Genomic DNA, 16,725 nt, shown 5'->3' on the forward strand with positions numbered 1-16,725 from the left:
TAGATTAAAAGACTCGCTATTATTAAGATGTGACTACTGGTTTCCTCCACTATCTCCAAGTATAGGCTTCCTATGAAGCCCTTCATTAGCCAACGTGATAGAAAGCAGAGAAACCATCACCATTAACTTACATAACTTCAAATCTCTTGAACATTCTTAGACCCCAAAAAGCAATCTGCTGAATCATACCAAAAAGTACATAAATTTTAAGGTAATACAAATATGTAATCAAAGCAAGAACGGGATGGTAGCTAGAGCCTATGAGAAGTAGACATGCCTCCACATCCCGTGAAGCGTCCAAGAAAAGAGCTTGTCCCCAGCCCACTCTGCCTGCTCAGGACACAGGCTGGCTCTTCCACAGCTCACTGAAATGCAAACACCAAGAGCAAACATTCTCCTCACACTTCCTTTTTGCCTTTCCTTAGTGAAAAGATGCCCTAACACAGGTCTTCTATAAAAGCAAAGTGACCTGTCAAAAAGCAGGGATGCTTATACTTTCCAAAGTGTCGGGATAAGATACGATCTCAATATAAAGCCACCAACTTTTTAAAAATAGAAATTGAGAGGTTGATTCTAAAAATTTCTATGCAAATGCTAAAGACTGAAAATAACCCCAAGAAATCCGAAAGAGAAGAACAAATTTGGAGGACTTACACTAACTCCTAAAATCGTGGACAACTGCATAAATCAGGAAAGTGTGCTATTAACATAAAGCAGCCATATAGATCAATTCCACAAACTAAGGTGTACAGAAATAGAACCACTCATACATGGCCAATTGATTTTTGACAAGAGTGCCAATCCAATAAGAAAAACTTTTCAACAACTGCTGCTGGAACCATTGGATATCCATAGAATAAGTAAACAAATAAACCTTGATCATTGTATTACTGAGTAAGCAAAAAATCAACTTGAAAATTGATCATTGACCTAGAGGTAAAGAGCTAAACTATACAACTTGTAGGGAGAAAAAAAAACATGAGAAAAGTTTGTGACCTTACCATAGGCAAAGAAATCTTAGTACACAAAAAGTGGGGCTTATAAGGTGGGGGGGGGGTGGCTAACTGGAACTACCTCAAAATGAAAGTCTTCTTTTAAAAAAATCCTCCTTGAAAGACAGTATTTTAACGGAATGAAAATACAACACAGAAGAAAAATGTACTTGGAATACATAAATCTGACAAATGGCTTATATCTTGAACTACACAAATCCACAAATCCTCCTTACAGTCATTGATAAGCTAGTAATGCATTTTAAATATTCAAAATAAACTTTAAAGAAAAGTTAGCAGACGCCTTCCAAAGGGCAAACTACAAATGGAGAATAGCCCCTGGGAAATACGATGGGGTTTCAAAAAGCGTGTGGAAATTTTTATTACCGTTTCATTGCATTTTTCCATGAACATTTTGACTCCCTCGTGTGTTCGGTTTCTTTGTCACGGATGCTGTGAGGTGCCATGGAGTCGGTTCGGATTCTTGGCGACCCTCCGTACAACAGAAAGCAGCTCAGTGGCATGCTTACCGTCACTGCTGTGTTTGAATCTACTGTTAGAACCACTGTGGCTAGATCTCTCATTGTGGACCGTCCTGGTTGCCATTAGGGAAAGGTAAATTAAAACAGCAAGGAGCAACTGCTACCTCCCCCAGGGCATCTAAAACATTTGGAAGCCGACACTGATGTCAAGGGCTAGCAAGGATGTGGCCATCAGCCACGCTCCCACTTTTCCCGTCAGAAGGCAAAGCAGCAGAGCCCTTTCAACCAGCTGGGCAGGTCCTTCTACAGCTGAAGATTCACGTTCAAGATGACCCAGCGACGCACTGGTACAATTTTACCCTGGAGATGGAAACATAGGAGTAGGTCCGCACAAAGACTTGTACTCAGATGCTTACGACGGCTTTGCAAACTTAAAACCAAAACCTAGACACAATCCACCAGCTCATCAAAAATGGATGGGAAATCACTGTTACTTTCTTAGCAAACAGGAACCAGTGACCATCAAAATGTAAGGACTACTTCGCAAAAGCATCATACAGAGCAACAGAAGCCAGGTCAAAAACAATGTAGATAGCATATGACTCTGTTTATATAGAAACTCCCATCAAAGGCGAGGGGTTGGCTGCAAAGGTCAATAGGGAACTCGGTGGGCATGCTCCAGCACATGCTCATGATGATATGCATTCACCTGTACTCAGATTGCTGCGTTACAGCGTAATACAACTTTAACCGGGTTTATAAAATACTTTTTATGAGCAAAACAGCAGCTCGTACTAAAAGTTATGCATTAAAATTTTTGTTCGTTCCACGTTGACTGTCGAGACCTGCAGTAGTATTCCGTGCCCCTACCCAAAAAGAATCACTCTTGCGAATGTTTTATGCATTCTTCATTTTTTTTCTACATGTAGTCCCCTACGTGTGTTCCTGCGGGTAAATTTAAAACGATTGCTGCTGGGGGTCCAGTTCATACATGCATGTGCATGTTTCATCCTAACAAAATGGGCTCAGATGCCTGAAAACAACTTCACTCAGTCAGAGACTTGTCTCCCCTCTGTTAAGGTGTCTTCAAAGAAAAAGTCTGTGCAGAACAGCCACTTCTGAGGTGATCTGCTGGGTCGAAGCAGAGAAGTCACCGTCCGCTCAGAAGGCTATGGAAACTGATAGATCTTCTCAAAGGACACATGGCCATCACACAGGTTTAGGAAGTAGGCGCGCAATGGCAATGCACCGAGTCATTGCTGGAGGACAGCAAGGGCTACGCCACAGGAACGTAGCTGGGAACACTTACACCATCTACCGTACAACCCTCATCTTGCCCCTTCAGATTTCTTTTTCTGTCCCAAACTCAAGAGAGCATTTCAAAGGAACATGGTTCCAGTCCCTGGAGGATGTCCACACTGCCGTTTGGATGCGGTGTAAATCAGAGGACGCAGACTTCTTCCAGGAAGGGATCCTGCAGCCTGTGAGTCAATTCGTACTCAGAGTGAACCTGTAGCAAAGAGTAGAAGTGCTCAATATGGTTTCTAAGACAGGAGAGCATTTAATGAAAGAAGTCAGACTCCTCTTTCTCCAACAGAGTGGCTGGTGGGTTTGAACTGCCAACCTGGTGGTTAGCAGCCTAACACTTAACCCACTGCACCACCGGGGACCCTTCATTGAAGTCCAGACCTTTGGAAAACACATGGAATGGCTGCCTCCAGTGCCATCTGTCTGTTAGTGGGATGCGGGGTACCATGAGCATCTGCTATGTAATCAAAGTATATGTGTATGTTTGTATCTGTATAGATGAGGGTGAATAAAAAACTATTGCTAAAATATCATAGAAACCTTTATTATATAAAAATGTGAAGTTACTACTTCTTGGCAGATCCTCCATCTAGGTCTAAATTCTTTTCTTTAAAAAAAACGTTTTATTGTGAATTTGGTAAAGGTTTATATAACACATTGTTTTTCCTTTCAGTAATTCAAACACATTTTTCTATCTCATTGATTGTAATCCTTACAATGTAATGTCACTTATCCCACTTCCTCTGTCTTCTATTTCCGTCACTTCTTCTTCCTAATCCTTCTTGACTTTCCTGAGAAAGTATTGTCTCGAATGGTTGACGTTTTTAAGGTGCTATTGTTCCCTCCTAGACCTGTCTGGTTACAAGTGGGGCTGCTAACCACAAAGGCAGCAGCGGCTCTGTGGGAGAAAGATGGGGCTTTGTATTCCTGTGAAGAGTTACAGTCTTGGAAACACCTAGGACAGGGTTGTAGGCATTGGCATCAACTAGTTGGCAGTGAGTTTGAGGTTGATTCTATACATCTATTGTTTGGCTGGGTTTTAAGACACAGGGATAAGAGTGATTTCAGGTCATAGTCTTAGGAATTCCACCAATCTCTATCCAGCCAGTAAGCCTGGTTTTGTTTTGGCCTTTTTTTAAAAAAAAGATCATTTTATTGGGGGCTCATACAATTCTTATCACAATCCACACACAAATCCATATTTTTTTTAAAGATTTTGAGTTTTGTTCATGATTTTTCCCACTCTATCCAGGGCCTTTTAATGTGATCTCTTTCTGAGTAGTTGGTCGGGATAGTTGGGCACTGTCTAGTTTTGCTGTCTTACCATCATGGAGACTGATGATCACATGGTCCATTAATCCAGCGGATTTATTGTTTCCATGTGACTTCAATTTTCCTTACTCTTCTTTCCTCTGGACAGGAAGAGGTCCATAGTTGTGGCTTGTGAGATCTTAAGGAGCCTTGGTGGCATAGTGGTTACTCATTTGGCTGCTGACTGCAAGGTCAGCCGTTTGAAACTACTAGGCAACTGTGCAGAAGAAAGACTAGGCTTTCAACTCTTGAAAAGAGTTAGTCTCAGAAACTCACAGGGGCAGTTCTACCCTATCCTATAGGGTTGCTATGAGTTGGCACTAACTCAATGACTATGAGTCTGGCTTAGTTTGGGTCCAGCATTTTGTTTTCATGAATAATAAGTTGATGAATATTTCTGTACACTCATCTTTAACAGGATAACTTGGGAGACAGATGGGGCTTAGGGAGACTTCACAGACTGCTGAAGATGGTATATTTCCGGCTCTGCAGCCCTTCCTTGAGTCCTGGATGGCACAACAGTTCTGGCATTAAGGTAATCGATTCTAACCCAGCAGTTGCTCTGGGGGAGAAATATGTGGCTGTCTGATCCTATGAAGATTAACAAGCTCAGAAACCCTAAGAAGAGGTTCTACTCTCTTCTAGAGGGTATTAGGCAGAATCAACTCCACAGCAGTGAGTCTTTTGGGGGGGGCAGGGGGGTTGTTTGTTGGGGCTATGACTAACGGGGCCTCTGTTACTTACAGTAACTTCATTCATGCACCCTTTATTCCGACATCTCCCTTCACCCTCTTCTGCCTCACTCTCCTGAATGCATCAATCCTGTGTCTTCACCTTCCAAATTAACTCCCTACACCAAAGTCCTTGTCGGAGGCTCTGCTCTCAAGGGAGCCCAAATCAAGGCATGCACATTCCTTATTGCTTCCCGTATGATGTCTTGACGGTTGTGTCATATCGTCCATGCAGATTTACCATGCTGTGTCTGGTGATCCCATGGTCGGCCACTGCATGGATGTGCCATGTTTTTGTAACCTTCCCCGATATTGACTCGATATTACATGATGTGAGGTTTCTTAAATCCTATGCTCATATCTGACATTTTGTGTCATAAAACAAGCTTTTATCCATTTAAAAGGTTACAATCATACAAAGTATCTTTCCTGACCACAATGAAGAAAAACTAGAAATCAATAACAGAAGGGAAACTCGTGATAACATAGAAGTGTGGAAATTAAGCAACACACCATAAAGCAACTGACGTGTCAGAGAAGAAATCAAAAGGGAAATCAGAAAATACTGAGAAATGAATGAAAGTGAAAGCACACTGCACCCAAACGTGCCAGGTGCCATAAAAGCAGGGCTCAGGGGGATGCTTGCCGCAGTAGAGACCTACATTAATCAAAGAGGAAAGAATGCAATTTAACAACCTAACTCGATGGAAGGCAATGAATAATAAGAGGGAGGTCAGCAAAAAAAAAAATGGTGACGAGAAAGGATACAATAGGAGGGGTCCAGGAGTAAAAGGCAACTAAACACGAAACCCGGCTACATCCACAACCCTGTAACAACAATACTATCTAGACGAGTACATGCACAGATGGACTCCAGGGTTGAACAGTGTGGGGAGGAGAATGGAGCTATTCCCACAAATATATATATGTTTGACAGAAGGGATTTCTTTTTGTTTTTAATCATTTTATTGGGGGGTTCATACAACTCTTAGCACAATCCATACATACATCAATTGTGTAAAGCACATTTGCACATTCGTTGCCCTCATCATTCTCAAAACATTTGCTCTCCACCTAAGCCCCTGGCATCAGCTCCTCATGTTTCCTCTCCCTCCCTACTACCCCCTCCCTCATGAACCCTTGATAATTTATAAATTATTATTTCTTCTTATCTTACACTGCCCGACGTCTCCCTTCACCCTCTTTTCTGTTGCCCTTCCCAAGGGAGGAGGTTATATGTAGATCCTTGTAATCGGTTCCCCCTTTCCAACTTACCCTCCCTCCACCCTCCCAGTATCGCCAACTCTCACCACTGGTCCTGAAGGGATCATCTGTCCTGAATTCCCTGTGTTTCCAGTTCCTATCTGTACCAGTGTACATCCTGACAGAGGGTATTTCTAAATGTGTTTTTACCTATGTTGCAAATATATCTATGTAGATGGTAGATCGCACTAAAGCTGAAACAAAACTCACTGCCATCAAGTCATCTTGACTCAGAGAGACACCACAGGACAGAGAGAGCCCCTGTGGCTTTCCAAGACTAAAATGCATTGTTTTGTTAAGGGAGGGGGGACAAAAGGTTTGTTTTTTAAGAAAATAAAGAGCAAAGCTACCAACAATTGTTCATGAAGATGGTACAAGACCAAGTAACATTTCCCTTCGTTATAATAACAAATTGCTATCGAGTCAATACTGACTCATAGTGACCCTATAGGAGAGGGTAGGCCTGCCCCAGTGGGTTTCCAAGACTGTAATTGTTCATAGGAGTAGAAAATTCTTTCTGGCTCCCAAGGAGTAGCTGGTGGTTTCAAACTATTCACCTTTCAGACAGCGGCCCAACGTGGAACCCCTATACCACCAGGGCGCCATCTTTGTTATATGTAAAGTCCCCATATATCCAAGTCAACTCCGTGACTGTGACCCAAACAACCATAGTGTTTGTCCTAGAACACTTGCAATTAGGCACACTCACCTCAAGATGCCCTAAGTAAAAAACTGTGCATCGATTTGGCAATAAATATGTTGTCTCCCTTTCTTGGGGATTCATAACACTGCTTCTTTAGGCCCTGCAGCAAAGAAAACTGCTTAAGTTAACTTTGCATTTATCAAACGAGCAGGCCATATACCCCTTTATCCTTCAAGCCATTTAGAAGAGTAGAGATCCCTGCAGCGAACACGGGTGGGTGGGTGGATGGTTGGTGGGTGGGTTGGTTTGGGGAACAGCTAGTCAAGTTATTTGGGAGATAGGTGAAGCTTTCAGCATCTATTAAAATGTTACAGCCTCAGAAACCCAAAGGGGCAGTTGTGCTCTGTCCTGTAGGGTCTCTCTGAGTCAGAACTCAGAGAGTCAAGGGCAGTGAGTTTGGTTGGTTTGGAGTCAAGTCATTACCATTTATTAAAAAACAACGTACAACTTTTTACTGCTATTTCCCTGACGGCATCTGGGAATGTTTAATCCATTGAATTAGCTTTAATGTTGCTAGGACTTGATTGCATATATCTGCTGGCACAATTTACACTTTACAGTTTTTCACTTTCTCATCTGTGCAGAGACATAGCCATAAAGAGCATGTACTCAGCAGGTGAGAAACTCACAAAACCTTAGCTCTCTATTTCCGGGTTCCTGTGACCACCATACAGCTGATGAGAATCATTAGCATACCAGTAGAGACAGCTGATAAGAGTCCTAGCCTCTTCCAGAAAAACTAAGAGATTTTACTCTGGGCTCTTCCTTGCAGGTGTCTTTTTCCATTGGTCCCCCAGTGCCTCCCCCCACCCCCACCCCACCTTAGGGCCACTGTTACTCCTTAGCCAAAGGCTAGAACTAAGTCAAAGACACTTAGACTCAATAGCCTTCACAGGCTTCCTCTGTCCTTTTTTTTGAGCGGAAGTAAGTTACAGTTCTGACTGGTCGCTTCAGGACCTTAAGAAGCAAGGGGGTCACTCTGTTACGGATGCTGCAGGACACCGCCCTCATGACAGGTTTCCCCGGTGTACGTAATCACGATGGGAGCACAGGAAAACAGCTGCTGTTTGCACCCAACTAAACGTTGGGTAGTCAGGGAAGAAACCAGACAGGCATCCTTGGCCTAATTTTGATCAGTTGAAGATGCTACTATATTCAGGGGGCATAATATACCTGATGCAGTGCGGGCACTAGCAAAGGTAGAGGCTGCCGTCTTGCCCAAGGAACAATGCTTGAACCCAAAGCAGCTGGAACTCAGGCATTAGGATCATAAGGACCTAAATTCAAGCCTTTTCTTGGTCCTCTGTTAATGGTATGGCCCTGAACTAGTTACTCTGCAAAAACAAGGCAGAGGGTGTTGGGTCGCTGTTAGGATCAGAAGAGTGGTGACCAGTGGAGGCGTACCACATGTTAAGAATTAGCTTCTAAAGTTAGCGGATAAGAGAGAATCTGTAAAGACCAGATGAAGTAGTTGACTTGCCCCTTCAGATTTCTTTTCCTTCCCCAAACTCAAGAGAGTATTTCAAAGAAGCGTGCCATGGCTGGGGAGTTGGTTTTGACATTGGGAACCATGGTGCTTCCTACTTGGTCTGCTTTGCTCATTCGGAGTCTCTTTCCTTCCATATAGTGTTGGTGATTCAATCGTCCCTGTCTTTAAAGAATGATGTCGGAATCTAGATTGGGTTGCATTATATCCGTAGATCACTTGGCAGCATTTTGAGTAGCATTTTCAAAATGTTAAATCTTCCTCTCCATGAATATGGTATATTCTTCCATCTATGCAGGACCCTTGGTTTCTTACAGTAATGTTTTGTAGTTTTCTTCATATAGGACTTTTATTTTGTTTCTCTGATTAGATTTATTATTAAATTGGCCTAGTTTAAACAAATTCCTTTAAAAAATTTTATCTGAAAATGTCCTCATTTTGCCATTGTATTTGAGGGAAATTTTTCCTGAATATGTAATTCTTAGTTGGCATTTTTTTCCTTCAATTTTACATATGTCCTCTCATTGTCCTTTTGCCTGAATGATTTTTGCTAAGAAATCAGAACCTAGTCTTACTTGTTCTTCTTTCTGGGTAATTTTTTGCTTCTCAAGCTGTTTGGGGGATTCTTGTCTTTTGTTTTGAAAAGCTTGACTATGGTACGTCTTGGTGATTTTCTTTTGGGGTCTCTTCTGCCTAGGATTCATTTGGCTTTTTGAAGGTATATCTTCCTGTCATGATTTTAGGGACACTTACTTCCAACAGCCCTTTAACAATTTTGGTGGGGGGTGTCTCTTCCTATTCAGAAATTTGGATCACATGTAAATTATTCCTCTGGACGGTGTCCGATATAATTTTTAGGCTTTAATTTTATGTTCGTTTTCTGATTTTTTTTCTCTAGCAGATTACTATTGAGATATTTGTCTTCAAACACAATTATTCAGTCTTCCAATGATTAAATACTCCGCTGTCTTTTCAGGTTATTAGCATATAAAATCTTACGGGTTTCTATTTACTGTTTTTATATGGTTTCTAATTTTTCAGTTCATTCTTGTAGTGTTTTCTTAAATTATTTTGAAGTTTTTAGCTTTGTTTTCCTTGATTTCCTTTACCTTCTTATCATTTTTTTCTCTCAAGTCACTAAAAGTACTTAAATGTGATTCTTTTGAATTCCTTATCAGGTAGTTCTAGTACTCTTTCTTCCCCAGCAAGATGTTCTGGCTCTATTTTGGTATCTACTTGAGCCAATCCATGTTGTTTCTTCATGAGAACTAAAATTATCATCATCTGAGACTTCGTGGTGGTGTTGCATTTGTATTGTGTTGGTGCTTGTATATGGGTGTGTTCTTAAGCACTTGCTACCTGTCTTGTAGTAGGTGTGATAGCAAATGGGAGTGTGGATGCAGTCCTCTGTTCACTGTCCACTGCCGTTTGGAACAGGTTGGGCTGATGTTGGTCATTGTCTATCATTGATCAGATTGTTCAGAAACAGGCAGTGGTCTTTCTATAGTAGGCAGGGTTGCAGGGGGTAATGGTGTAGCTAGAAAGTGTAAGCTCAGTCACTGTCTCTCACCTGGTGAGACCCAAAAAAGAGAAAAAGCAAACAAAAGCAGAAATAAACACAGCAGAGAAAAATTAAAAGCAAGCAGGGGCAAATAAGCATAGTACATCAAGATAAAAACAAAGAAATGAAAATAAAGACAAGAGGAAAAACTCAAGAAACAAAACTAGAGATGAGAATAAAAAAGTAAAAAGAGAAAATATAATAGGAAAGAAAATCTTGAGGTCATAAAGGAAATAAAAAGGAAGGGAAATGGAGAAAAAGGAAGGAGAAAGAAGGAAAAAACAACAGGAAGAGAAAAAATCAGGGAAGGACACAAAAAGGAGAAGCCTGTGGGTCAGTGCCCTCTGGCAGTCAAGGAGATTGGGAGTGGCTTAGGGAGGAATGGGAAAGGGGAGACAACCAGTCCTAAGCAGAGTTCCTACCAATCTAGAAAGTATCTGGGGTCAGGGCATCTTCTCCAGGAGGAGTTCTTTGGGACCGAGAGGGCAGCTAGAGGTAGGATCGCTAGGTTTGGAAGGAGTTCCTGCAAGACCAGGAGTGGTCAGGGGCAGGCTACCCGTCCAGGATGGGCATGCTGTTGCTCTCATGTAGCAGACACAGCAGCCGCAAGGGCAGGGGCAGAGCAGGGGCTGTGTAATGGAGGCTATGCAATGGGGGGTGTCATCAGCCAGGGAACGAGGATGGTGGGGGCTGGCCACATGTCTCATCAGTAGGAAGATGTGGAGAAGAGAGGGATGAGTGCACCTTTCCGGATTGTAGTCACTGGTTTTTGTTTATACTGCCCCGGGCAAATGGAGCAGATTTTCAGTTTGCTGTCCCAACACATGCTGCCTGTGGAAGCGCAGAGAGGCTGTGTTATGTCAGGCCAGCTGACAATTCACCCATTCCATCTATCTCCTCTCTCAATTCTTTTGTTCAATCTAATGCCCGTCAGTATTCCAACTACCTCTCTGTCCTTTACTCTGAGCGCTGGGACCCGCCATGATCATCCAGATCTGTGTCGCTCGGGCTCTCCTCCCTTCCTGTCAGAGGGTCTGGGCACGCGTGTCTGCTTAGTCTGCCACCTTGCTGGAAGTGACAGACACACGCTTTTTTAAAGTGTTATGTATTAATAATATACACGAATCTTTCACCATCTAGCTAACTTTTTTAAGGGCATTTCCAATATTTTAGGAGCTTTTCTTTTTTAAAACATTTTATTAGGGACTCATACAACTCTTATCACAATCCATCCATACATCAATTGTGTAAAGGAGCTTTGTTGGCAGAGTGGTTACATGTTGGGCTGTGATCCAAAAGGTCTGCAGTTAGAACCACCAGCCACTCCGTGGGATGAAGACAGGGCTTTCTGCTCCCATGAACAGTCTCGGAAACTCTCAAGACAGGTCTACGCTGTCCTATAAGTTTCTATGAGTTGGCATCAACTTGAGGACAGTGAGTTTGGTTTGGTTTGGATCCAGTGTTTTGCTTTATGAACAAAGCGTCCATTTTTTTAATCATTTTATTAAGGGCTCATACAACTCTTATCACAATCTATATATACATGTAAAGCACATCTGTACATTCATTGCCCTCATCATTCTCAAAACATTTGCTCTCCACATTTTCACCCACTTTTCTCTTGTCTGTCCCCCAGGGAGGAGGTCACATGTAGATCCTTGTAATCAGTTCCCTCTTTCCAACCCACTCTCCCTCTACCTTCCCAGTATTACCACTCATACCACTGGTCCTGAAGGGATCATCCGCCCTGGATTCGTTGTGTTTCTAGTTCCTAGCTGCACCGGTGGACATCCTCTTGGCTAGCCAGACTTGCAAGGTAGCATTCAGATCATGATAGTGGGGGACGGGGGAAACATTTAGGAACTAGAGGAAAGTTGTATTTTTCCATCATTGCTACATCATACCTTGACTGGCTCGTCTCCTCCCCTAGATCCCTCTGTAAGGGGATCTCTAGTGGCCGACAAATGGGCTTTGGGTCTCCACTCTGCAATCCCCCCCTCATTCACTATGATAAGATTTTTTTTTCTCTGATGATGCCTTATACCTGATACCGTTGACACCTCATGATCACACAGGCTGGTGTGCTTTTTCCATGTGGGCCTTGCTGCTTCTGAGCTAGATGGCTGCTTGTTTACTTTCAAGCCTTTAAGAATACAGACGCTATACCTTTTGATAGTCAAGCACCATCAGCTTTCTTCGCCACATTTGCTTATGCACACATTTCTCTTCAGCGCTCATGTCATGGAGGTATGCACCCAATGATATGATTTTTTGTTCTTTGATGCCTGATAAATGATCCCTTCAGCACCTCGTGATCACACAGGCTGGCGTGTTCTTTCATGTGGGCTTTGTTGCTTCTGAGCTAGATGGCCACTTATTTACCCTAAAGCAAAGCATCAAATAATATTCTGTATATTCATCTTTAACAGTATAACTTAGTCGGTTCTAATCAAATGTTAGACCACCAGGACAAATGGGAGCTGGGCAAGGGTGGGGCAAGGAATTGATCATAACTGTACACGTTAACTCCAAATTCATCCTTTAAAGCCCTGGCTGAGCTTCTAAAAGCCAGGCACTAGCCAGGTTCACTGCTATAGATCACCTTCCAGTGCTTCCTTCAACGGGCACAGTGTTTTATACAATGGTTTGTTTTACCATATACATTTTTTTCTTATTAAATAGAGAAGACACAAGAGCTACCGTTTAACTACTCCTACATTTTAGCCTCTCCTCCTGTAGAGGGGAGGAAAAACCTTTTCAGAGGCGGGAGAGGAAGGGATAGAGCAGCCTAGAATACAAAGAGCCCCAAGCTGAATGCGGGTCTCCTATTTCCTCCTGTCATCAGAATGCAAGAGTCCAGCCACCTGGATGCAGTTTCAACATAATTTATTCAATTCGTCAACTACTTACTGGGCCTCAATTATAACCAATAATAACTAAGCTGCCTTTCACAGAGGCAGAGAAGAGCAGGGGTTGGGAGTGCAGGCTGTGCCTTTAAAAGAATGAGGTCAATCTATACAGAACAATCTGTGAGACAGTAAGTGGCAAAAATAAGGGCAAAACAATGTATAGCATAGGGTACCGTTTGTACAAAGAAAAGAGGATGCAGTGTTTGTTTACTCGCAGAATATTTCTGGGAGAGTCCATAAAAAAAAAGCTGTAAAAGGGGCACTACGTCCGATCCTGATGGAGTCATAAAGGCCAGGAAAACCTTCTTGCCATTAGAGAGAGAGAGAGACAGAGACAATAAAAACATACAAATGAAGCGACGATTTTAAAGCCTAAAGGGAACAAAAGAGGAGAGGCCTCCGCCGGCCCCAGCTTCTGCCTGCAGTCTTCCAGACCCCAGTGCAGGCAGCTGGAACCCAGAAAGACCGGATGGCCACTCTGCGTTGAGGACTCAGCGATCACCGTTAAGGGGTTAAGGGCGGCCCAACAGCTAGCAGTTTCAGTGCAGAGAGAGCGCCTGGCAATTGGCAGCAGGTGCCCCTCTGGTCTTTGAGCATGGATCTGAGAGAAGCTACTCTGGGAAAACAGTCTGTTGAAGTTCTTCAGACTTCATTTATTATTTGTTCACTATTTATATAACTATTTTCTTTACTCTGAACATGTAGGGTATTTCAATAGGATAAAGGTATTCCCAGAGTGCTCTAGATGAGGCACTTAGACTGTATGGGGAAGAGTGGGCGGAACATTCAGGAGCCTTTTCAAGGAAGGGATGCGTAAACTGAGGCTCAACACATGCTAAAGAGTAGCCCAGAAAAAAGGAGGCCATAGTATGGCCAAGGAAAAAAGAGGCCAGAGAAGGGCTGACGTGTTCGGAGGACAAAGAAAAGGAAGTGGAGAGAGATGGGATTGTGGAGCAAGGAAACAATCATGAGGCACCTGGTATGCCAGGACCTGGAGTACAGAATTCGTATTTTAAACATGATGACATGCCATTCAAATATTTAAGTCCTGGAAAGACATATCAGATTTTTTTATATGGAGAATGATGGACTTAACAGGGGAAAGAAATGCCATTAGAAGGAGGTGGAAGGAATCCACGCTTGAATTATGCGGGAGTTAAGGAACTGGAAGTAGGGATGGAGATAGGTGAAGGAATGAATTTGGGAGTGTTAAGAAGAAAGAATTGACTGAGCCTGTTGTTGAAGGATAATGGGCTGGGCAAGATTACCCAATAAACAAGGTAAGCACAGGCTTACTTGTGCTTCTCTGTGAATCTGGTGTCAACAGTTTCACATAGCTTACTTACGCTTACCTACTAATCAAGCTTAGTGGGGTGGGATTACCCATCAAGCTTAGCTTACTTGTTGGGTAGCCAAACTTTAATAATGACTTTCAGTTTGGACATTAAAATACACATAATAGGAACCTTGGGAGCGTACTCAATACCCACAAGTCCTGTTATTCATGCGTTCTACAGATCGACGCTCAACTTCACTCAGCCCATGAAGTCAATGCTCTTATTGGCTTCTCACCTTTTAGAGACAGGAGAAGCTGGGTCTCTAAGAGGTTAAATACAGCTTGCCTAAGGTTAGGAAGAAAGACTTCTGCTGGTGTACTGGTTACCCATAGGGCTGTTAACTGCAAGGCCACCAGTAGTTTGAAACCACTAACCACTCGTCAAGCAAAACATGAGGCTTTCTACTCTTATAAAGACTTTCCGTCTCAGAAACCCAACAGAGAAATTGTATCTTGCCCTGTAGGGTCACTATGAGTCAGAATCTACTCAATAGCATTGAGTTTTTTTGAGAAGGTGAGGAGATGACTAAATGGTGACTTGAACGAAGGCCAGTTAGGACAGAGCCTGAGCTTGCAGCCACTACACAATTCTACTTTTCAAGGCCCCTTGGAGGTAAAATGGTTAAAACTGCTAACCAATAGACTGGCCATTGGAACCCCCCCAGAAACGGGCAGGAAGAGAGACCTGGTGATCTGCATCCACCAGAATAACAGCCTACACGGAGTTCTCTTCTGTCACGTGGGGTCACTGCGTTGACAGCACCTGGCAGCACACCACGTTCCCCTGCACAGAGCTTCGAAGGTGGGCCTAGAACGGAGCTGGCAATGGAATGCAAAACAGATGGCTGGAGAGGAGGGTAACCCTGAGCCGAGAAAAGAAGGCAGGAAACAGCTATTTTCCCATCTCAGCTGTAATTATATAACCAATCACGGAAGTTGGGGAGAGGGGGGTAGCTTGTCTGGATTTCATTAAAAAACAGTGAAAGCGTGGGAGGTATTTCTACATTCTTTACCTCGTTTACATTTCACAAGTGTGTGCAATAAGCAGGCTTATAGCCCCAACTGCTAGATGTGGAAACTGAGGCTCAGAGAGGCAGGGGCTGGGTGTCCCAAGGCACGTGACTGCCAGCTGTGGGGTTTTCAGAGGCTGAATTTTGGGAAGGAGAGCCCCAGGCCTTTCTCTCAGTCCTAGTCTAGAATTCAGTAGCATCAGAACTCACTGCCATCAAGTGACCCTGCAGGACAGGATAACACTGTCGCTGTGAGTTTCCAAGGGTATAACTGTTTATGGGAGTAGAAAGGCCCCGTCTTTCTCCTAGGGTGCTGGTTGACGGGTTCAAACTGCTGACCTTGTGGATCACAGCCCAGTGCCTAACCATTCCACCCTCAGGGCTCCTTTCTCAGCAGCATATCAAAGCCAAACCAAACTCACTACTGGCTCATAGCAACGCTCCGTGGGCTTCAAGACAGAAACTGTTTCCGGGAGTAGAAGGCCCAGGCTTTCTTCCGAACCAAATTCGCTGCCATCAAGTCAATGCGAACTCAGAATGACCCTCTTGTGGGTTTCTGAGGTTGTAACTGTTTACAGGAGTAGAAAGCCCAGTCTTTCTCCCTCGGAGTGACTGGTGGTTTCAAACTGCTGACGATGCAGATAGCAACCCAACGCATAACCATTACACCACCAGGGTTCCTTCAGCAGCACAGCCTCATGCAAATCCTTACGGACAGATGTGGACTGCACCTGAGATGCATTGCTTGCAAATTAAATCCAGGTGTCCCACATGGAAGCTGAGAATTGTCTTATAGAACTGCCGCTGCGACCACTGCTGGAAAACCAGGTAATAAGGGGCAGACTTAATGGGCACACCTGCAAAGGTACATCGAGAGGTCTCAAGCGCCAAGATGGATAAATATGGGTGTCCTCAAGGCGTGGGATCAGAGCCATGTTCCTGCTCCAGGTCTCTAGAGATTTGTGGATCCCAAGAAAATTAGAGTAGGCACTACTGATGTCAGACCTCCGGGGGAGTATCTAAATGCCCAGATAAGAGAAGAAAGAAGGAGGTGACTTGGGCCTCTGGCCCCACTCTCCAGCGCACGTGGTCTGAGCCTGCATCCTTTCCTCCCTGCCTCTGCAGAGAGCGGAGGATAATGCTCAGAAGGGTCCTCACGGGAGCACCTGCTCCGTGGAACGAAGCTGGCCAGGCTGGGCACCCATGCCAGGCCCCAGCCCTGGGGAAGGGGTTGTCTGAGTTTCCTGGTGGCTTGACTCCCCTCATCCTCCCCTGCAGTGCCTCGCAGCACCCCGCAGCAGCCTGCCTCCACTGAGGGGCTGAGGCCCCGCTGCTTGAGTTAATTACAGTAATTATACCTGCTCCCTCTTTGTTCCCTTTGTTCCCAGTTTCCTGCCCGCTCATTTGCAAATCTAATCGCTCTGTAGATTTTTTTTTTTAAGCGAGAAAGGGAATGGAGAGACAAAGATAGGGAGCAAAAACTGTGGGAGAGAAAAAGGCGGGGGTGGGAGTGGGCTGGGGAGAGGAGGTGAGGCAGACAGACTGAGGGTGGGCGGTGGAAAAAGCATCAAGGGACAGGATTTGGGGAGCTCTCCTCTCTGAGGGGACTGGCGATGCCAACACACCAGCAGAG

Source organism: Tenrec ecaudatus, chromosome 14 (genome assembly GCF_050624435.1).
Source record: "Tenrec ecaudatus isolate mTenEca1 chromosome 14, mTenEca1.hap1, whole genome shotgun sequence".
Classification (NCBI taxonomy): domain Eukaryota; kingdom Metazoa; phylum Chordata; class Mammalia; order Afrosoricida; family Tenrecidae; genus Tenrec; species Tenrec ecaudatus.